The sequence below is a fragment of the Sceloporus occidentalis genome, unplaced genomic scaffold, assembly GCF_023333645.1.
Source record: "Sceloporus occidentalis isolate IW3139 unplaced genomic scaffold, rSceOcc1.0.p SCAF_13, whole genome shotgun sequence".
In the NCBI taxonomy this organism is placed as follows: domain Eukaryota; kingdom Metazoa; phylum Chordata; class Lepidosauria; order Squamata; family Phrynosomatidae; genus Sceloporus; species Sceloporus occidentalis.
In genome coordinates, this window is record NW_028316993.1 from 16,028,942 (window position 1) to 16,052,293 (window position 23,352).

Consider the following 23,352-nt stretch of genomic DNA (forward strand, 5'->3'; position numbering starts at 1 on the left):
AATCCTAATGCTTAACTAGCTTTAACTCGTGAATTTTTAAAAAAAGATCAGTGTAAATTGGTGCAAATCAGTGGAAATTCTACAAAATGAATAGTCTTAATACTTCCTGACATTTTTTAACCTACAGTATATACTCTTCTTTAAGTCAAAAAATTGAAGCCCAAAAATGGACTCCAAAATGGAAATTGTCGCTTGTGGTGGCATCAGATCGAAACTACAGTTCCCAGGATTCCGTAGCATTGAGCCAGGGCAGTTAAAGTAGCCTCAAACTGGATTATTTCTGCAGTGTGTTTTGGACCTGAGTTGCAACTGGAGTAGACAGAGTGAATCAGTGGAGTTTGCATGAGTGTCGACGTGCCAAATTCCCATTAAATGAGTTAGTTTTAGACTGGGATTGGTTTCCCCCACATTCAAGGTCTGTTTTCACACTGAGTTTTTGCCAACCCAAATATGAAGAAATTTGTAAATTTTGTAGATCCTTCTCAAATGTGAACTAAACTGAAATCCGTACCCGTCCTTAATTGCTATGAAGGGACACACATGTACTATCTTATGATGCCCCCTGCTGTTTCTTTCCTAGTTTGGATCAAAGCAGCACCAGGTAGTAGATAGGAATCATAGAGTTGGAAGAGACCAAGGGCCATCCAGTCCAACCTTCTGCCATGAAGGAATTCACAATCCAAAAGGAATCATGATTTGTATGATTGCAGCATAAGTGTGATGCCACACCAGCTGATCTTCTCGGAGTAGTGAATTATTCCATATTTTCTACTCCTTGTGTATGGTGCTTGCGGATCAAGCATCCACACCCATGGCTTCGGCACATTATGTATAAGAGATATCACTTCTAAGTTGGCCTTCAGTGTGAAAAGGCCATGGAAACCCATTGGGTGACCTTAGATAAGTCATGCTCTCTCAGCCTCATGATGGCAGTGGAAGCCCCCTTCTGAAGAACCGTGCCAAGAAAGCCTTGTGATAGGTTTGTCTTAGGGCTCATTCCCATTGCAGTTTGCTCTGAAGCAGGATTTGGAGCAAACGACTCTTGTTCCCATTTGAACCCGCTTCTGATCCTCATTGGATCGATTCCAGGAGGAAAGAAGCGGGGCAAACCCAAATAACCCAGGGTTACTTGATACTTGGTATTTTGCAGTTAGGGTCTCTAGAAGTCAGAAATGACTTGAAGTCAAACAACACAGAACATGGAAAGGTACATCAGACACACAGGGACATGCGATTCCAAGCCTCCTGTCAATTTATAGTGACCCCATTAATTGCATTAATTAATTATGGCGACCCCATTCATTTCCTAAGCAAGAAATACTGAGAAGTGGTTTGTCAGTTCCTTCCTCTGAAATGTCGCCTACAGCACTAGGTACTCCTTGACGGTTCCTCATCTGGGTACTAACCAGGCCTCACCCTGCTTACTTTCCAAGATGAGAAAGGATCTAACAGCAAATAATTAATTTTTAATATAAGATATATTGTATCTTCATTGTGCCAGTTACTTATGGGGACCCTCCAAATTTCATAGGGTTTTCTTAGGCGAGGAATCCTCAGACATGGTTTTGCCCATTTTCTTCTGAAATATAATCCGCAGCCCCTGGTATTCATTGTTAGTTTCCCATCCAACTACAAACAAGAGCCGATCCTGCTTAGCTTCTCAGATCAGATGGGATCTGGAGCCTTTTTAGGGTATTTAGGCAATGCAAAATCAACAAACTATATCAGTCCCACCAACAGACAATATCAAGTCTATTATTTGCTAATCTGTTATAGCTCTTATTTGCAATGCACACTGTTGCATGGCTAAGCTGCAGCAAGGGCTTTTTAGTCCCAAGAGATAACCATTATTACTTTCTTTTAAAAAAGAAAACACAATAAAGCATCACATTCTTCCAATTCCTCTTCTTCTGCATCATGCATTTTCATGCTCTTTTGCAAAGGTCTGTGACCTGAAGCTCTTACAGTTTAAATTTTGCCTTAGGGAAGTCCAAAGAGCAAGTGGGGGCCTTCTTACACAGCAAAATCAATATGCAGTTGTTTTCACTTGCACATGTTGCGGCTTAATAGTTTCAATTCCGCTTTCTATTTATTCCATGATGCTGCTGAACTTTCTACTTTCCTTGAATTCCAGCTTCGCTTGGAAAATTCCTAAAATTAATTCCAGAATTGGTTTCTGCATATTTTGCCACAGCTATGAGTTAATTTCCATTCCTTTATATCATTTCCCCTTTCCATCCCCTTCTATGTTACCGATGCTCATGTGTGTGCAGGAGGAAAATACAACAATACAACATAGCAAGCAGATTCTTTTTGTGTACTGTTTTACACGTACTACCGGTATGGTGCATAAAGTGTTAAAAGAGCTAAAAGCAGAGATGGGGTGATCTTCTTTGGACTATAAGTTCCCAACCTTCCCAGCCAGTGTGGCCATTGGGATTTGCAGTCCGAAAAGAAAGAACTTTTCCAAGGTCTGGTTGCAAGGAGATTGTCTATAGCTATCACATCTTCCAAGAGTTAGTCAGTGGGGTTTCTGTACTGTGTTATTTCTAGCTACCAACTTGTGTGTATGTGTGTGTACATATGCGCATGGGAGACGGAGACCAACCAGTAGTACTTCTGTTTCTTGTCTGTTTAGTAGAAATTGTGTTTCAGGAGTCTGTTAAGCCAGTGTTAATTGTTCTTCAGAGAAATTTATGTCTGATTCTGATTTATTCTGTGCTGGTCTATGATGATAATAAAGATGAACTGAACTGAATTGGTCTATATGTTTAGATTATATTTAGATAATGTTCTAAATGTTCAAGCAGTAAAAGACACCTGTCATAGCATCTGATTTTCTTCACCTCTGTATCTTGCTTTTAGCATGGTTTGTGCAGGCTTAATTTGCAGGAGGATCACTGGAAGCATGGAAATGTAGTTGCAAGAAGAAAAATATGACCGTTGCAGGAATACAGTTTCCCCCAAATATCTCATTTGACTCTCACATTTATTTTACCCCTTCTTGGAATCCAGGTGCCCTTTCGTTCCATTTTCAAATTGATTAATTAATTAATTTCCTCCCCCCCCCCCCCCATTTAAAATTAAAATATGAGGAGGGAACTACAAACAATATAGAGGCCAATATCAAATTGCCAGTCCCAGCTAGAACAGACTCACTGAATCAACTGCTAAATGTTAAGTCAACACTTGCATAAATCCCATTTATTCAATTGATCTTCTCTAGTTGGAGCGAGCAATTGGATTTAGGCCAGAACAATTTTCTTTAATTTAGCAGAACAGTTGGTTCATAAAGTGGCCCAGATTAGGGGGTAAAGTCTGACATATTTTGATATCCTTTGAAGTTGAGTTTTGATTCCAGAGGCACCAAAGGGCTACATTTGGAGTTGTTAGCCAATATTACCTCCTTTTACCTTTACGGTAAGGCTGGGTCTCATCTTTCTGCGCAAGGCGGCTAACAGGCGTAGTGAGATGTGAATTAAAAACAAATAAAACTACGAAAGCAGTCACAACGACCATTTTGTGAAATCCATCCAAATAATCAGTGATCAGCAAATACTGATTTAGACCAGTTACTGGATCACAATATGACAAAATTACATTTTTGGGACTATTTTGATCCATGGATGATTGCATCTGTGGATTAAAAAATCCATGGATATGGAGGGCCGACTGTAATTGTAATGTTGTTGGGTGGGCATTGGGAGTGGACTGACTGAGGAGGAATGATCAGCTAGTAAGTTTACAATAATATTTTCAATTATTAAATGGGAGTAACTGATGTGTTGGATCAACCCTTTGGATCAATGCCTTTGGAGATGAAAAAGAAGATGAAGCTGAGGTCTACAGAGCACCAGACAATTCCCAAGGATGCTATGTTCTGAAAACTGGTCCTCTGAGACCATTCCAGGCACTTTCATTCATTCATACTTGGGTTGTTTTGAAGCTCAGTCATAATTTTGCTCTTTTTGTCACTCTTGCAGGAGGAATGAGGTCCAGTCTATCCAAGAATAAGCAAGACAAAAGGCTGCATCCATACTGCAGAAAGAATCCAGTTTCACACCACTTCAAAGGCCATGACTGAATCTGTGGAATCCTGGGAAGTGTAGTTATGTGGCACGAGAACACATTGACAGAGGAGGCTAAGGCTGCATCCACACTTCAGAAATAATCCAGTTTGACACCGCTTTAACTGCCATGGCTCAATGCTATAGAATTCTGGAGACTGTAGTTTTGCAAGCCTTCTCTGTCAGAGAGCTCCGGTGCCACTACAAACTACAAATCCCATCATTCCGTAGCATTGAGCCATGGCAGTTAAAGCGGCGTCAAACTGGATTATTTCTGCATGGCGGATGCAGCCTAAGAAGAATGGATAGATGAGCCATGTTCCCAAGTACCTGTCAGTGGGACGTTCCAGTGAATTCACACACGCGCAACTAGTGCATTGAACATGGCAGCCAACTCAAACAGAAAGGGAGGCCCCTGCCGGTGAAGATAAATGAGCTGAGTTCTACCAGAGGCAGAAAAGGGATCAAGGTGATGATGGGAATATCCGGAACATTCCACTTCTGTTCGAGCTCGGCATCCAAGAAACCCGGGCTCACTTCTAAAACGTTGTACACATTTGGAAAGATTTCAGGAAACAAATGCTATCTGAATGCGATATATGCTTGTTACATGAACCCCACTTCTCTGAGTGGTGAGTAGTCCCAGGGCTGCAGTTCTTCTCCAGGTTTGGCTCCTTTTGGAAGGAGGTCAATGGAGGAATGCTAGCAGTTTTCAGTAAGTGCGTTCATTGACATTTCAGCCTACAGATTTGGCAACAAAGGAGGGAAACAGTTTTAACACTCTGATAGTCAAACCTTTCGTCGGGAATCCTGCACCCTAAGCTACTTAGCCAGTGTCAGCATGGCATAGCAATTTGAGCGTTGGTCTGTGAATCTGGAGACCTGGGTTCGAATCCCCACGTGGCCAGGGAAACCCACTGAGTGACCTTGGGCAAGGCACTCTCTCTCAGTCTCAGAGGATGGCAATGGCAAAACCCCTCTGATAAACCCTATGACAGAGTCGCCATAAGTCGGAAATGACTTGAACACACCCAATACACACACGTAAGATATTTACAGAACCAACTCTTTGCTTTTCTGGTCACTGTTGGCCTGCCATATCAAAATGAGTCTCCTAGAACATGTCATCTTTACCCAGAGTGGGGAGGTGGCCTCTTTTAAGGTACCGCTGGGCCATGTCCGCACTGACAAGATAACCCAGTTTGCTGTCAGGGCTTCCAGATTGGCAGGGAGACCAAGCTGTCTGAACAACCTGCACCCACAATGGGCTGATACTGGTAGCACAGTTTGTCCTGGCCCTGGTCTTTCCCCTATTTTTGTCCCTTTAAGGTTGTGTAGAAGAGGGAATGCTTCTTCACTTACCTGATTGTGTGACTAGCAACACCTGCTGAAAATCCCTTCTTCTACACAACCATTAAAAGGTACTGGAGGTCCACTTTATGTCTGAGGCACCACTGAAGAAGAAAAACAGCCATGATGGGTTTGGTGTGCTTTGTCAGGTAATATATTGGAGCAGGCCAGCCATTTCGAGACTCTCCTTTCAAAGTGAGGTGAAAAGAGGGCTGTTTTCGGAGGTTTTCATGCCACTTGGGTGCCAGTGTGTGTGTGTTGTGTGCCTTCAAGTCGTTCCTGACCTATGGAGAGCCTCAGGCAAACCTATCATGGTTTATTTTTTCTTGGCAGGATTGGTTCAGAGGGGGTTTGCCATTGCTATCCTCTGAGGCTGAGAGTGTGTGACTTGCCCAAGGTCACTCAGTGGATTTCCTTGGCTAAAGTGATGTCAAGCTGGATTATTTTTGCAGTGCAGATACAACCTAAGTGTCCCAGAAATCTTACAGTTCCATAGTATTGAGCCATGGTACTTAAAGCGGTGTCAAACCCGATTATTCCTGCAATGTAGAAGCAACCTAAGTATCTCACAGAGCTTACAGTTCCATAGCATTGAGCCATGGCAGTTAAAGCCATGTCAAGCTGGATTATTTCTGGGGTGCAGACACTGCCTGTGCATCTCACCACATTTACAATTCATTGGATCTCACAGCATTGAGCCAGGGCATTTAAAGCGGTGTCAAAGTGGATTGTTTTTGCAGTGCGGATGGCAGCCAGAGAAAGAATTGCTTGAACCACACACTCCCTTCTGCCTCTGGGTAAAGGAAAAACAATTCAGAAGTTGGAAGCCACTCAGATACAAAAAAAAAGGAGGGGGAAGAAAAAGAGAAATAAAAAGGGTGTTTGGTTTGGTGTGTGTGTGTGTGTTATTTTTTTTCTCTCCCTGATCCAGCCAAACCCAGCTGAATTCATTTGTCCAAAAAGGCGAAAAGGAGAAGGAAGGAGGGAAGGAGGGAGGGAGGGAAAAAAGGAAGGAAAGAAAGAAAGAAAAAGAGAGAAAGAAAAGAAAGAATGTTGCTCATGAAAAGCTCCTGGCTCCCTCATTCGCTGCCTTGTCTACCCAGTGATTTTTCTCCTCCTTGCTCATTTCTTTTCTTTTTCTCCTTCTGGAAGGTGCCTCTGGAAGCTCTCAGTTGGAAAACTGCTCTGGACTGATAGCTGCCTGCTGCCAGCTCTTCTTTCCAATGGAGAAATAGAGGCAGCTGGACCCAGCCTGCAGACCCACTGCAGAGTAGGACCTGCTCCTTTTGGCCAAGCTTGGCAAGGAAGAAGAAGAAGAGCCTGCAAGGTAAGGTGCTTTCCCCAAACAGGTTGCTCTTCCTCAACACTTGTTCACATTGGTTACTGCTGTGTGGCATCAGAACCGGATTCTTGTTGCAGTGCGGATGGCAGCCTGAATGGCCCAGGAAGCTTACCATGCCACAGCATGGAGCCATGGCACTGGAAAGTCCTTTCTGACTTAAGGAGTTTATCACACTGGGGCTCATTTCAGCATTAGAGAGAAATTAGAGTGCATTTAAAGCATCCCGCTAATAAAGTGAAAATGGTGAGTAATTGCGCGAATGATTATCACACGCAATTGCGCAAGTAAAGTGACGTCGGGAATGCATTGTCGCTGAAATCCCAAAAGTAACAAGATGCGCGTTAATGCTTCTTTGTGACCACTTTAACGGCAGGTTTTGTGCGACGCCATGTAAAATTGTTTTGTGTTATTACGCGATTTTTCTGGGATATTCATGGGATAAACTCCTGATCTCCTTTGTGTGATAAACTCCTCTCTTGGCAAGATGTGTTCCTTGAAGCTGAGAGAGTGTGACTCTGTCAAGATCACCCCAGTAGAGTTGCCATGCCTGAGCAAGGGATCTGAACCCTGGCCTCCCATAGCAATGGATGGATGTCAAAGAATCTGAGAAATCTTTCGGGTTTTCCCTAATGCAAAACTTTGGGTTTGTTTTTGCTTTCTCACAATAGCATCCCAAATCCACAAAGCTGTAGATAAACACACTTGGCCCACTTTTTTTTTTTAGCCACTGATTCAAGCGTCTTGAAAATATCTTTAAAAAGTATAAATTCCAAATCGCAAGCCTTGAGTTTGTCACTTTATAAAAAGGGACACCATTTTGCGATGTCATTATATTTAACGGGACTTGAGCATCCACAGATTTTGTTATCCACGGGGGTCCTTGCATCAAACCCAGCAGATAACAAGGACCTACCGTAAATACTGAATAAAGGCATCATACTGTTTTTTTCTGTGCATTTCTACACAGAGGTACTAAACGAAAAAAGAATAAGAAACTTATTCAGGGGTAGCTGTGTTGACCATATAGCAAAGTACAATGACATCCAACATCCACAAAGCAGGAGATAAATAAATGCCGAGTAAAGGTTTTACACTGTTTTGTGGATGTTGGATGTTATTGTACTTTGCTATATATGGCGAACAGAGCTACCCCTGAATAAGTTTCTTGGTTGTTTTTTTACTACCTCTGTGTAAAAAAGCACAGAAAAATCCCATCCTTCAGGTATATCAATTGCCTTTTCAGCTCTTCTATCATTAATTTGGGACTAATTCAATGGAAAATGCCTTTTCAAAATGTGTTTTTGAACTCCTGTTTCCAACACTTGCTGTTCATTTCTGGTTTCCGAGCCTGGGATGTATAGTGTTGCCTGGCACTATCTTGCCTGGAGATATATAGCATTGCCTGGTGCTCTTATAACTTCAGATCTCTAGGGCATATTGGACCATTTTTCCCCCTCCAGAAAACTGAGGGAGATTTTTGTAAAATGTCCAGGGAGAGTCTCAGAATTCAACATATGGCTATTGAGTTCCGATAAAGAAAAGCCACCCTGTTTTGAAAAGATGCGGTTACCTAACAGCAACACTCCTGGGTTGGTTTAAAGAAAAGCAAAGGCAGAAAATTGGGACGGTGGTACTTGTGGAATTTCACAGGACATCTTGAGTTGGGTACAATACTTCTCTTTTATATTCTCCCAGTCCTAGAGGTATCAAAAATTCAATGCCAATAATTACAGTATTAATAACCGAAGGTGTCAAAAATTCAGTGCTAATAATTATTAATGATCGTGACAGTTAGAGTTTGTTAGAGTAACTAGCTGCTTTGCTGTAAGCAACATAATAAATCATAAGACCAGCAAATTCCAGACATTTTTAAGATGCTTTTTTTAAATTAAAAAAAAAAGAGGGGGGGAAAGCATTTTTGATCCACGCACCAAGAAACAAAAAGCACAGTCCAGAGGGGAAAGGCATCTTGTATTGACTCCATGGAAATAAATAGATTTTTCACGGGGCTTGTGCAAGAGAATTTCCATCCTCACCCCCCGGATTATGCCCCAAAGTCTTGTCTTGCCTGTTTTATTTTGCTAGTGTTGAATGTTAAGAAAACAAGTGATCTGCGATCTTGGCTTCCCAGTGGAAGAGAGGGGTAGATATTACATTGGTGTGCCAAAAAATTACATGGCAGACGTAGAGTGCCAGTCTGTATGGGGCTTTATGAAGTTCGGTGTAGCAGGGATTTTTCAAGCTATTTGGACTCAATGGGGTCAGGCAAGGGAGAGGGCTGTTTGCTGCTTTTGTTGGCTTCAGTCTACTTTGGGATTTCTGTCTGATTTCCTTTTGTGTTAGGAGTCGGTAAAGAGTTGGTGGGATTTGAAAAGGTGGGATGGACAACAAAGCTGTGTTTTGTGAGTTCAGATGTGTGTGCGTGCGCATGCACATGCATACATGTGTGTCGCCTGGGTTATAGATTTATAGACCCGTCGGAATGCTATGGGGCTGTGGTTTTGCAAGGCAAGTTTCGTTCCTGAAAAATATGATACAGTTTTGCAAAACCTGGATTCCTGCCCTTCTGGGATGGTGGTGTACAATGACCACGAATGTTTATAACAGCCGTTTTTAATGGCACGCCTCGGGTTCATCTTGACTTGGAGTTAATTGACCATCTTACCTGTGCTATTTGCATGTTAATCTCTGTAAGCCATAGGTACAAGTTCAAAAGCAGTGCTTTAATTCCTAAAATGACTTGTGTCAAGCAGTTCCAGCAAACCTGAAATCCTGCCCCTGTGCATGGTAATCCCTCCATCTGTTGTAGTTTGTTGTAGTTGCTCACAGTTGATGGAAAGAGACTCTTGCCGTGTTCGGAAGCCCTTTATGAGTGCTTTGTGCATTTGCAGCTTATATCTCGGGACTGTAAAAAAAAAAAGTTTCAGGCGGAGCTGTGTCTTAAATGAAGCTGTGTGCATAATACTGTTCCTGTTTGGAAGACGGGGTCAGGTTGTACAACAGAACAAAATGCGCACAGTCAGAAACCTGGCATCCGTCCATCCATTGGGGAGATCATCCACTGAGACAGAGCCAATGATGCTTCGGAGCTTTTGCTTGTCCAGATTCATATCTTACGCTTCCTTATCCATTGTCCAGTTGCAGTATTCTCAAACTAGGCAGGGATGAAAGAGGACAGCTTTGGGATGAAAACAGTTCCCTCTGCTCCTTATTGTAGACTGCTGTTAATTTCTGTGTGCTTTTCAGTGGGATTGGGACATTTGTTGTGGGTCTTTTGGGTTTTTGTTTTGGGAAAGATCCAACTGATTTAGCCTCTGTGTGATGGCGTGCTTCCCACCATTATTATTATTATTATTATTATTATTATTATTACTACTTTTGACATCTTGACCACACTTTTAATGTTGCTTGGCCACACATGGTCCCAATTGTTGTCAGAGGTCCTCCCTTTCCCAGACATGTCCTACATTTCAGCCTTATGCCAGGGGGTCTGAGAGGAATTGCAAAATGTCCTCTATTTTGAACCATAAAACCTGTCCTTGTTTGGTCCGGTGGGTCTAGCACAACATATTTATTACAGCCCCAGCTGTTGCAAAGGGCTGCAGAGAAGGCTGTTGCTGACCATGTGCTTGTTTTGTTTGTCTTTTTGGACCAAGGTGTGGAAAGGAAAGGAGGATCTGGATAGTTGAAGTAGATGGGGGGCAAAAGTGTACAATTTGGGTTGAGGAAGACACAGGAGGGATGAGAGAGCAACTGTGAAAACAAATAAAAGTGATAATTTAAATGTTAGATTCAGTCAAGGATTTGTTGCTAGCAAAGTACAATTTTCAGCATTTGTTTGACTCAGATTTCTATAAGCATAGTGCAAGTCAGCAAGACATTTTAATGAAGATAAGTTTGTTACAAAAATATGGTTGAGCACATAATAAAATACAGTAATATAGCTGTAAATAGACCACATGGAGTCAATTTATATTTATATTGGTGCTTCTAGCTTTAATTTGGTAACGTCCTACATTTTGTGATACCTTCCTTTGTGGTTATGGTATCTGGTCACCCTGCACTGAAGATACATGGCATCTGGTGCTCTGGGAGATATTCAGGAAATCATGGATAGTGCTCCTTTTGAGGCTGTAGTCTTGTTGTAGAATGGTAAGATAGGAAGAGTATTAACACTACCGTTCCTGTACCGAGCATCATCTCTGATGCTGGGGCGCACCTATTTTTCTGGATAGATGCAGATGCTGAATGATGGCAAGAGGAAGTTGATGCCAGGACTGAAGATATAGAAGTACAGGTAGAGTACATACAATTGCAGCTATGTTATGGGTAGTAGCAACCTCACATGCTGACCATCAACAGAGCTGTTTAGAAGTGGTGGAGAAACTGATTGTGGCAGGTTTTGGCAGATCTGCTATGCATTCTGAGAGTGAAACATCTCAGATTCTCATCTGAATTGAGTGCCATGGGAGATATAGAGGAAGAAGAGGTGCCTAAGGTGCCACCCTGCCCAGTTGTATTGGTCAAATTTCAGTTGTGGCTCAAGGATCTGGTCAGTTGAATCACATGAATCACATGATGGATCCTTGTCCATCATGGCTACTTAAAGTTAAGCCACCAGGAGTTCTGGGGTGACAAATGCTTCTTTGTGGGTTGCAAAAGATGTGCTGACAGCCTTGAAAGGGACAATAATGCACCTTCTTCTCAGAAAGGCCTCCGTTGACCCTGCAGAGTTGTACAATGATGGCCTGTTGTCCCCTTGGGGGCAAGACAGCGGAGTTGGTGATGGTTTTAGGAGCCCTGGTGGCGCAGTGCTTAAATGCTAGTACTGCAGCCACAAGGTTGTGAGTTCGATCCCAGGGCTCCAAGGCTGACTCAGCCTTCCATCCTTTCGTAGGTCGATAAAATGAGTACCCAGCTTGTTGGGGACAAATGGCTTACAGATTGTAAACCACTTAGACGGTGCTGAGTTCACTGCTAAGCAGGATAGAAATGCAAGCACTCCTCATATCAAAAAATGTATGTGAACTATGGACAATCATATCCTCAAGGCCCACACAGGTGTGAGCTTATCTATTTAAAGGCTGATCCCCCTCCAGGCTTATTTTAGATAGTAAATAATCCTTTTTTAAAAAAACCTGGACTTTTTATTTTTTAAAAAGGCTGTTTTGGGCCTGGTTAAAGGCTGGGGAAGAAAAAGACTTTAAATAGACAGTTGTATCCCCTGGATGGTTTTGGATGAAGTTGTCCACTTTTATGCATTTTTGTTTGTTTTTACATGGGAATAAATTTGGGGATTTTTTGGGGGGAGAATAGGATTTAGCCTAATGATTTCTAGAGGAGGGCAAAATGGAGCTTAAGATCCCAGAAACCCTAGCCAAATTGTTCAGGAGTCAGGAGTTATGGGAACTGAAATCCAAAAGCTTTGGAGGACCAAAGGTTGGGGGCCGTTGCCCTAAAGGCGCCAGATCCTGTCTGATCTTGGAGCCTAGGCAGGGTCAGTCCTGGTTAGTACTTGGATGGGAGACCGCCAATGAATCCCAGGTGTTGTAGCATATATATTTCAGAAGAAAGGACTGGCAAAACCATCTCTGAGGATTCCTTGCCTAAGAAAACACTATGAAATCCATGAGGTTGCCATAAATCGACAAGAGACTTGAAAACGCATGCACGCACGCACAGCTTTTTAAATCTTTGTTTAAAATATCTTGAATTGTTTTAAAGGTAACACAGAAGAGGATACGAAACTTAGGCCCCATACAGACAGGCCAAAATAAAGCTCCTTTGGGTCACTTTGGAGGTATGCTGTTTAAATTATGCATGTGTTCTAAGAGTCCGGAAGCTGCACCAAAGCTGCATGCCAGTCCTTATGACTGGATCGTGGCTTTGGCGCAGCTTTCAGACTCTTAGGATGCATGCATCATTTAAACAGCATACCTCCAAAGTGACCCAAAGCAGCTTTATTTTGACCTGTCTGCATGGGGCCTTTACATACACCATGCAAACCATGGATCCACCTAACGTAGTGCATACCTGCCAACATTGCACAGATGAAAAACGGGACACATGTGGCCAAGCAGCATCACAGTGTGGTCAAGATGGCAGACGTTGTTAATGAGGAAAAGCACAGGAGAAGCTGCAGCAGTTTGCTATTGCCTGAGCCTACAGGGAAAGGCAAGAATGAGCTCCCTCCACTTCTTTACCTCTTGGTATCTGGACGTACCAGGGATTGAACCTTAGACTGCCTTTGTGGAACATGTATATTGTTCTCTGTCTCTTGAGGGGCCTGATGTAGGGAAGTAGGCTTGTTGACCTCTCAAAGAAGCTGTTCCAAAATTATAACTCTGTGACTCCTTTAAAAGAAAAAAAAAGATTATTGGCTATACCTTGCCTTTCTGGTTTACAACTTGCAGCCACAACACTAGGAAAGTTTGGAATCTAGTAAATATTTCTCTGTTACGACCTTGTGCTACATTACATGGCAGATAGCCCCCTGTTCTTGGCACGGCTGAAGCATCAATAGCAAAACCATGTTGAGAACAAGTGCCACATGGAATGTTACTGCAGAAAGAAACTCCTGTTAGTTTTGTGGGCTGGAATATTAACTGCCTCCTGTTCCTGGAGTTCCTATAATACAGTACAGTATATACAATACACGGAAACCTTCCTTTTCACTATCAGAGTGACTTCTAAGTAATTTTAAGAGAAACGTGAGCCATCATTTACTTACCTTTTCACACTAAAGGATTTTTGTGACCTTTTGTGTTATTTGCACGTACAGTAGCCTGTGCTTACTGTACTTCCCGGTGAAGCCTGGCTTCAGTTAAAGTCTGAACTAGGAATCTAGAAGGCCCCACTACTTAACTGTCTAGAATTACTAACTGGCTAGATTTAGGAACTGGTGGTCAGCCAAGAGAATTATCCACAGTTGTCTGTACTCATTTTCTGTGCTCCAGCCACAGAAGGAAACTGGACTGTGTTACAGCAGTTGCAGCAGCTTTCTAGCATTCCTATCACTTGCTGGTGATGCTAGAGATAGCATGGATTGATCTGAGTGCAGATATACCATAGCACTGAGCCTTGTCCTTTCTTTTTTGGCAGTGTGTGTGTGTGTAGTGATGGCAAGGAAATAGCATAAACAGCAACTTTAAGCAGGCTACAGAATCTGGCAAGCCGAGAATTCATCTCTCTCAACCAGACCTGTGGAGTGGTTACACCAAACTTTTGACTCCGACTCCTCTGTTTTTCTATTGTCTGACTCCTTCATAAATGGCAAACGTACTGCATATACTCATGTATAAGTCTAGAAATGTAGGCCAAACAATTGACCCAAAAAACCTGAGTCGACTTATCCATGGGTCAATGTAAGTACTGTACCTTTACTCTTACTTAAAAGTAGGAACCATCTCCTGGTGATGCATATTTATAGTCAAGTATATAAGGTACATTAATGAGCAATAACAAATTTAGTATAAGGGTTGAGTCTCCCTTAATGTGGAATTCCAAAATGTTTCAAAATTGTCCATGTGGGTGGCTGAGATAGTGATGGCTCATACTGCTATGAGCCATTTGAACCACTAATCCAACTTGGGTTTTCACTTTTTATTTATGGGAGTGGACCTATCCTACTGTTCCCCAGAGTAGATAGACCTTAAAACCACCCTTCCATACCTTCTCCTTCCTTCCCACCTCTCTCTCCAAACAGGGATCATTGTCTGGCCAGCATGGAGATGGCTGCTACCACTTTAAAAATGAAACTAATATCAGCACACATCTATTTCAAAGTAGGGAATGTAGGTTTCGTCTTCACTGTCAACATGAATACATGTCCTGCTTTGAGCACATATATGATATTTTGTATCTGGTATGGTTTTTTCAGTGATGCTCCATCTGCCTCCTTTGGCATACACATGAAATACACCATAAAATCTTCCTTTCAGATAGTTGCCAACCATCACCACCATCTCATCCAGTATCCTTCTTTTTCAGAGGGGTAGCATTTCTAACATGTGACTGGGGAGAGGGATGCCTGAGAAGAACGGTCTCTTGCCATAAATGACACCCCATGATGGAAGAAAATCTCAGGTCTTCGGAAATGCATGGAGAAAAGGAACCATCCTGGCCTGTTGTAGTTTAAATTTCCTGAATGAGATCCAAACAAGGTGTAGATTGTCTGAATTTTGAAGAAGAAAACATAAATACCTATGTATGAATCACTTCTTGAAATGCCACAGCTTAATAGGTTCCAACATTTAACAGGTGGAAACCAGGGAACGTGTGGCCAAGCAACATCAGAGTTTTGTCAAGATGGTAAAAGTTATATAATGGGGAAAGAACACAAACTAAGAGAGAATGCAGCAGTTTGCTTTTCCCTGAGCCTACTGGGAAGGATTCTGCCTCCTGCCCTCAGTCCCCTGCTGAGTTAATCGAGTACAAACTACTTTGGCACTTTGCACTCAGTTTGCTGCAGTTGAAGTAAGATGAGGACGAAGGGGAAAAGTCGGAGTGGGAGAGGGACAGAGAAGCTGGGACATTATGAAAGCAACGGGAAAAGTAGGACAGCAGAGAATTAATCTGAACAGTCTCTTCCAAATGGGGACAGTTGGTGGATTTTCTGATCTGGATTCCCCCAATGGATACCAATCATTGTAGTTATATATTATCTCCCATATATTTTCTCCCAGCTTTGGGGAAGCATAAACAGAAGGAGGATGCTGCATTTGTGTCTTGCTACAGGCTTTCCCTTGGCATCTGGTTAGAGAGATCTTTGATCTGACCCAACACAGCCCTTCTTCCTCAGCAATGATATGCGCTTCCTATTGCCTTCTCTTTGCAGAGGTGTGGCCTGTGGGCCTTTGCTTTGCCTGTCCTTTTTTTCTTTTTTAAGCATTCCATCAGCAAGAAAAATATTTGCCCAGGAAGGTCGTTGGAATAAAAAAAAAGCCACAATAAAAATGCACCCACAAAGTTTCATTCCGAGAGCTGTACGTTTTTTTCAGGCTTTTCAGAAAAGAAGCGTAATGCTTCAAGTATGGAATTTGTCACATTTGAAAGCAGACGGAAGGAGAAGCCCCGTTCCGTGTCCCACAGGTCCTGGCTGAGCAGAGTGTTCTGGTCTGTTTTTTCTTTCAGTGAAGAATAAAAAAGTATATAGCTACTGTTGTTCTCTTTCTCTCTCTGTCTCTCCCGTTCTCCAGTTCTCATTCCCTTTAAAACAAACCAAAAATTGAATATTTTGGACTGTTCGTTTCCTGCTCTGTCTTCGTTGTAACCTGGAGTGCACACAGCTAGATTCCAATGAGAAGAATTCAGTTTTTTCTCTTTGCACTTAAATGCCTTGCAGTTCTGTATAGCCATTTGAATGTTCCCAATATCTGAAATTTGGTGTGAATGGATGCTGATGTGGTTGGAGCAGTCAGTGTGTGTACACACAGAGAGAACAAAATACCTTAAAAGTGCCAAAGCTTGGTGAAATCAGGGGTTTTTCTAGCCCCCATGTTTAGGCATTGCTTCAGTACAGCAGGTTTGAGTGTGAAGTCCCTCTCCTACACACTATATACACACTACTACATTTCTCAGTTATGGAGAGAGCTCTTGAGCAGATGTTTGTCTCCAAGACCTCTTTGGATAGCCTTTTGACAGCATCTTGACCTCCCCTCCTGAGGAATGCACAGTAAGAGAATGTGCTAGGCTTGCAAGCAACACCCCCACAAGCACCATCCTGAGTATTTTGTGCAAACCACATCTGACATCTTAAAACAAGCATTGAAAAGACACAACCCTCCCGGAGGTACATTTATCTTCTCAATGTAATAAGGTGGTGGCAAAGTGGTTGGTTAAGTGCGTATCCAGAACAAAGGAGATGCCTTCCTTTGACATGGGGCTGCCCTTCAAAACTGCTCAGATTAAAGTTGTAGCTCATGCTAAATGCAGCAGCCAGACTGGTATTCAGTGGACATCTTAGAGACCATATGACACAGGTAATGCAAAAGCCACACTGCCTTCTAGATCAATTCAAGGTGTGGATGTTGACTATAAAGCCCTAAATGACTTGGGGCCAAGATATCTGAAAGGCCACCTCCTCCCATGTGAGCCTGCCAGATATTTGAGATCTTCAGAGGAGGTCCTGTTGTGCATCCCAAGATTGTGTGAAGTTGGGTTGGTGGGTATGCATAACAGGGCTTTTTTGGTATGGTGCCAAGACTGTGGAGCTCCCTACCCAAGGAAGTTAGGCTGGCCCTTTTTAAAGCTTGTGACTGGTGCCCAAATGAGTGCTCTCCCTCATAGATTCCATGTTTGAAATTGCTATTGTATCTGTTTCAAAACTGGATTCTGGGATCTTTTTGCACTGCTTTTAGACATGCCATGTCTTAGGTTTTAAAAAAATAGTCCAGATATTGGCCCTTTTCTCATAATCAGTGTTTTCCTGGGATGCCAGACTGCTACATTTCCTGTTTCCTTCTGATGCTGTAGTCCTGTTGCATCCCTTTTATTATTAATATAGCACTGTTCATGTGCATAGCATTGCACAATGTAGGCACAGACTGACTTTATACTTGGGCCTATCATTTAATAATCAATATAAGAGAGATGATGAAAGGAGGAGAGTCATCACTCCAGTCATATAACATTATTGCTATTCAGTCGACAAATTCAGGGGGGAACTAGTCGTTCTTAGGGAACGTACCTGACCATTGGGTCTCCAGTTGCTGATCTGTATGCTAAACTCAGTCTCTTTGACCAGTAATCTTTTCTGCTGATGACAATGTCAAATATGAGCCAGACCCTAGCTAACCTGTTAGGGAGGAGATGCATCTTATTCTAAAATGTATGCAAAGTACACCACATTTTATGGCATGTGCCACCAGATGGCACCATTATCTTCCAAATTCTTCTGCTCTTTCTTGTATGAGCAAATTTCTATTCTTCTTCCAAGCATTAACTGAAGCCAGCCTCCTCCAACCTGGTTCTGTATAAGATGTGTTGGACCAACTTCCATCATTTACAGCCATCATGGCCATGCAGACTAGAGATTATGGGAGCTATAGTCCAAAACATATAAAGGCTATGCATTCAGGGAAGGCTGGTTTAGACAATAGACATAAAAAGCTTCTGTTGAATGTTTTTGAAGAGCACCCAGAGAATTAATGCTACTGGTTAGCCTTAAAGTGTACTAAATAAAGAGGGAGATGGTCCTTCTAAGCCAGTGATGGTGAACCTTTTTGAGGCCGAGTGCCCAAACTGCAACCCAAAACCCACTTATTTATTGCAAAGTGCCATGTCCCTCTGGCTTTCTAGTAACAAACTCTGGCAAACTCTGTGCTGGGACGATGGCACATGTGCCCACAGAGAGGGCTCTGAGTGCCGCCTGTGGCACGCGTGCCATAGGTTCGCCATCACTGTTCTAGGCCTTCAGAGAAGATGCCAGCCACAGATGCTGGTGAAATGTCAGGAATAAACTCTTCTAAAACATGGCCGCATAGCCCGAAAAACCCACAAAAAACTGTGGATGCTGGCCATGAAAGCCTTCGGCTTCACACTGTTCTTCTGTTGAACCATCTGGCTTCTCCCAGTGTAAGAAAGCTGGAGGTAATGGAGGAAAGAACCTAGTAAGCTTTGCTCAAACAAGTCTAAGACATAAAACGTGGGATCTGTTTTTTTGTCTTGGCAGTCCTGAGATGTACACCTCTTTCCCCCAATTCCACCCCCCCCCCCATATAATTTAAAACCTATTGCACGATGTCTTACAAATCCTTGGATATTAGGTAGTAAGTGAAAATATTTGTTGGATAGCTGACAGATACCTAAGTCTTTCCTTCCCATAAACTTCCCTTTGTAATACTGAGGTTCGTATAGGAAGCTGCTTTTTATCAAGTCGGACTATCGTTCTGTCTCTCTCTGTATTGTCTACAAATAGAAAGGAAAGCATGTGGCCCCTGTAATGCATAGCCTCCAACTGTCCCAGTTTGGCAGGAACCATCCAACATAATCCTCTGCTACTGGAACCAAGGGCGACTAAAATGGTGAAGGGCCTGGAAACCATGTCCTATGAGGAACGACTTAGGGACCTGAGGATGTTCAGCCTGGAGAAGAGAAGGCTAAGAGGTGATAGCCCTGTTTAAATACTTGAAGGGATGTCATATTGAGAGGGGAGCAAGCTTGTTTTCTGCTGCTCCAGAGAATAGGACACAGAACAATGGATGCAAGCTCCAGGAAAAGAGATTCCACTTCAACATTAGGAGGAACTTCCTGATGGTAAGAGCTGTTTGACAGTGGATCACTCTTCCTTGGAGTGAAGTGGAGTCTCCTTCCCCGGAGGTCTTTAAACAGAGGCTGGATGGCTATCAGGGATGCTGTGACTGTGAGTTCCTGCATGGCAGAATGGGGCTGGACTGGGTGGCCCTTGGGGTTTCTTCCAATTCTATGATTCTAAGTTAATCCTCTGTTCTTGCAGTGTGACTTCAGGCCATTTCTGATCTACAGTGACCTGAAGGCAAACCTATCATGGGAATTTGTTCAGAAGGCCTTGTCTTCCTCTAAGGCTGATAGAGTGTGACTTACCAAACTCCCTCAGTGGATTTACATGGCCAAGAGGGGATTCAAACCCTGGTCCCCAAGTATCCTAGTCCAGCATTCAAACCATTACTCCACACTAGTTCTGCTACGTAACTACAGCCTTCATATTAGCCATGGAGAAAATGAATTGACCCACTGATATTTTGCACTGCAATAAACCTAAAAATCACTAGTAAAGACCCATCTTTCCCCCCTTCCTTTTCTGCCTTTGCCTCGGGGAGCATATCAGCAACTTCTCCTAAATATTTTCCCCTAAATTACATTGTTATCCCCAAATACAGCTAGATGCATTGTATCGGTGGGAACATGATAATTCAACATTTATGTAAATTCTATTGATTCCAGCTGGTGCTCTAGCTGAGTTTAGTGCTGGTTCTTAGACCTGTGAAAACATATATTTGAAAGAAAATGATTTATTTCCTCTGCAGCAGCAATTCTCCTTTGAGGAGTAGCTATAAAAAGTTACTCTGTTCTGTTATGTGTGGAACCCTGTATTATTCAGACATGTGTTTGAGCGGGACAAAAATTCAGATCCTTAAAGAAAAAAACATACAAAAAAGCATGCACACACAAATATACCATATACTATATTGTTCATTATGTAAGGGTCCTCTCCAATTGTCCAGATTTGGCAGGGAAGGTCTGAAGGCACACCCATTGCTCAGCCACAATCCTGCTGTGGCCTTCTTTCTCCGTCTCACCTTTTCTTTGGACCACTACATTTTATCCTTCAACTGTCACAATTTTATAGAACCATAGAGTTGGAAGAGACCCCAAGGGCCATCCAGTCCAACCCCCTGCCATGCAGGAATACACAATCAAACCATCCCCAACAGATGGCCATCCAGCCTCTGTTTAAAAACCTCCAAACAAGGAGACTCGACCACACTCCAAGGCAGCAATGTTCCACTGTCGAACAGCCCTTACTGAACTTCTTCCTAATGTTGAGGTGGAATCTCTTTTCCTGTAGTTTGCATCCATTGTTCCGGGTCCTGTTCTCTGGAGCAGCAGAAAACAAGCTTGCTCCATCCTCAATATGACCACCTTTCAAACACTTAAACAGGGCTATCATATCACCTCTTAACCTTCTCTTCTACAGGCTAAACATACCCAGCTCCCCAAGTTGCTCCTCATAGTGCTTCATAGTTTCCAGACCTTTCATCAGTTTGGTCCCTGTCTTTTGAACATGCTCCTGCTTGTCACCATCCTTTTTGAATTATGATGCCCAGAGACGGACACAGTATTCAAGGTGAGGCCTGACCAGGCACTATTACTTCCCTTGATCTAGACACTGTCCTTCTATTGATGCAGCCTAGAATCTCATTGGCCTTTATAGCTGCTGCATGACACTGTTGACTCACGTTCAACTTGCGGTCTACTAGGACTATTTGGCAACTACTGCTGCCAAGCCAGGTGTGCGCCATCCCATATCTGTGCGACAAACTGAGAGGAACAACAATTGAAAGAAGGAAGTGTTTGCTAAAAAGCGAAGTGTACACAATGTTACAACAATCGTTTTATATAGAGTAGCAGCAGCTGTTAAAAACCAGAGTGAATTTTGTTCAGTGATGTCTAGTTTTGCTGTTACAAACTCAAAACTTTTCATTACCATTATTATCTTCCAGCCTCAGTCAACTTCTGTGTGTTGTTTGGTATGATGCAGTTGTTGGCAATTTTTAGATAACTTGCATTTGCTGGTATTTTGTACATTGCGGTTGCACATTTTAAACAGAATCTGTATTGGATATTATGTACATTTACAGAGTGTTTTGCTATGGTTGTTCAAGTAGGTTGTAAAGGCTTGTAGCTAAACAATAAAGGATGGAAGGCTGACTGCCAAACACGTAACCTGGGGAAAACCAGTGAAATTGTTACTTCTTATTCTGTAGAAAAACTGGGTAAGGATCGTGATTTACATCTTTTGCAAGACGAATGTGACACAAACCTAGGAGGAACGGCTGTTAGCAGAGACAGCTCTACAGTCAGGTAGGGTGAGGTGGCTGCCTCAGGTGGCAGATTTTTGGTGTCACAAAAGGGCATCCTTGGTACTGTTCACCTTACCACCATGGCACTAACTCTCCCTGGGAGTAAAAAAGGCATTGCTGTCTATGCTATCACACTTTTGATTTCTATGTTTGGTTGTGAAAGCCGGACAATGAAGAAAGGTGATAAAAAGAAAAGAAGCTCATTTAAAATGTTGCGCTGGAGGAGGATTATGCTGAAATTCTCTTTTGCAGAAGACATCTTTCTCAGACAGAATAAGAAGAACCTTATGTAGAGCTTAATATTAAGGATACAGATCGTAATTGCAACTTTTCTTGCTTTCTGGCCCCATCAAAAAATTGTCAATGGTTACAAGAATCGAGTGGTTTTTCTGCTTTTGTTTTTCCTGGGGGGATTTTTTTTGGTGCAAAAACTATTCAAAGTGCAATGCAGTATTTTAAAATGTGCCAAAACCTTCATAATCTCACCCAGCAGGCAGGAAATGTTTGAAAAATTTCCTCCTCATGTGCAAGAATTAAATAAGCAAAGTTTTACATCCCTGTTTAATATATATATATAATGTACTGAGATTGTCCTCCTTCACCCCCCTCCCCTCCACTTTCTTTTTCTTGTGGCTGAATAGAAAAGTCTTTCCTTGACTGATCTGGTGTTTAAAGGAAAAGTTGGGTTCTGAGGAATTAATTTCATTTAAAGCATTCTTTTCATTTTTTCATAAAGTGCAGCAAATCCACAGTGCTTACAACAGGAATGCACCAAGAATGTGGCTGGGTAGACAATGTATTAACTTCAGTATATGGAATATCAACAGTGAGGAGGCAGGGAGAAAAGAAGGGATGCTGGTGGGAAGTGGTTTGGTTCATGTGGCAGATGAATACAGTTAAGTGATACAGGGTCTATGGAGATTATTACACGGGGGGAAAGAAATGGTTTGAGGAGGTACAGTTGCGCAGTTCCTCCGAATGCTTTCACGCGGCATACATTTGCGCAATTGCACACTTGAAATAATATCGCAATGTCATTTTGCGCACATCCACAAGTGAATTGTTAGTATATCGCAATTAATTGTTTTGCGTGGCATATCTGAACAACTGTGCATGTCTGCTAATCATGTTCCCGGACCACATAGATTAAAGATAGCAAAATAAAATGTACTTCTTCAATACATTGTTTTAATCAAGTGTTAACTAAATTGTGCCCCTCAGCTCAGAAGAAGACTGAAATCCACTGCAAAACTGTGTGCCAACTTGGCACACTCAGATGTGGAGCCCTGGTGGGGCACTATTTAAGTGCTAGTACTGCAGCTACAAGGTTGTGAGTTCGATCCCAGGCAGGGCTCCAAGGTTGACTCAGCCTTCCATCCTTTCATAGGTCAGTAAAATGAGTCCCCAGCTTGTTGGAGGCAATTGGCTTACAGATTGTAAACCGCTTAGACAGGGCTGAGTTCACTATGAAGCAGTATAGAAATGTAAATGCTATTGCTATCGTACTTGGCCACATGTGTCCCAGTTTTCACTTGTGAAATGTTGGATACTGTTTTGTTCCCTGAAGCCTTTCTGTTGCTGTTGTTCACATGATGGCGGAGGTGTTTAATCTGCTTTTTTTCTTCTCTGGTGCTCCTGTTGTTTTGGTGGTTTTAAATGATTTTGAATGTATGTTATTCTATGTAGGTCTGGCATGCACATTCTGAGCATAAATAATAAAAGATTTCCGGATGCACCTGAGAATAGCTGTTGTAGAGCTGCAAATAGTTCTGGAGAGGGAAACTAGAATGATCAAGAAGCTTGAGTATGTTCCTCATAAGGAAAGGTTACACAATTGGAGATGTTAGTCAAATGCCTGCATGTTGTTTCAGTCCTTAGTAAAGATGTTGTGATGGGGAGGGTATCTTTTGCAGGCAGGTGCCTCCTCCTTCTGGCCGTGCGGCAATAGGGAGGTTTTCAGAATCCAGGAGATTTAATGTCCATTTGCATCTCAACAGGGACCCCTCTTTTGCAATCCAGTATCTCTCCATTC

The 23,352-nt window shown here is 42.5% G+C and overlaps 1 protein-coding gene across 1 annotated transcript in view; it reads left to right on the forward strand.

Annotated features, from left to right (window-relative positions):
• The first annotated feature begins 6,584 nt into the window (after positions 1-6,584).
• The window catches only part of COL8A2 (collagen type VIII alpha 2 chain), a 133,578-nt gene continuing 116,810 nt past the window's right edge, over positions 6,585-23,352 (forward strand). Inside the window, exon 1 of the mRNA XM_089478208.1 lies at positions 6,585-6,744. The gene's annotated coding sequence lies outside the window, so the exon portion shown is untranslated. The remainder of the gene's footprint in view (positions 6,745-23,352) is intronic.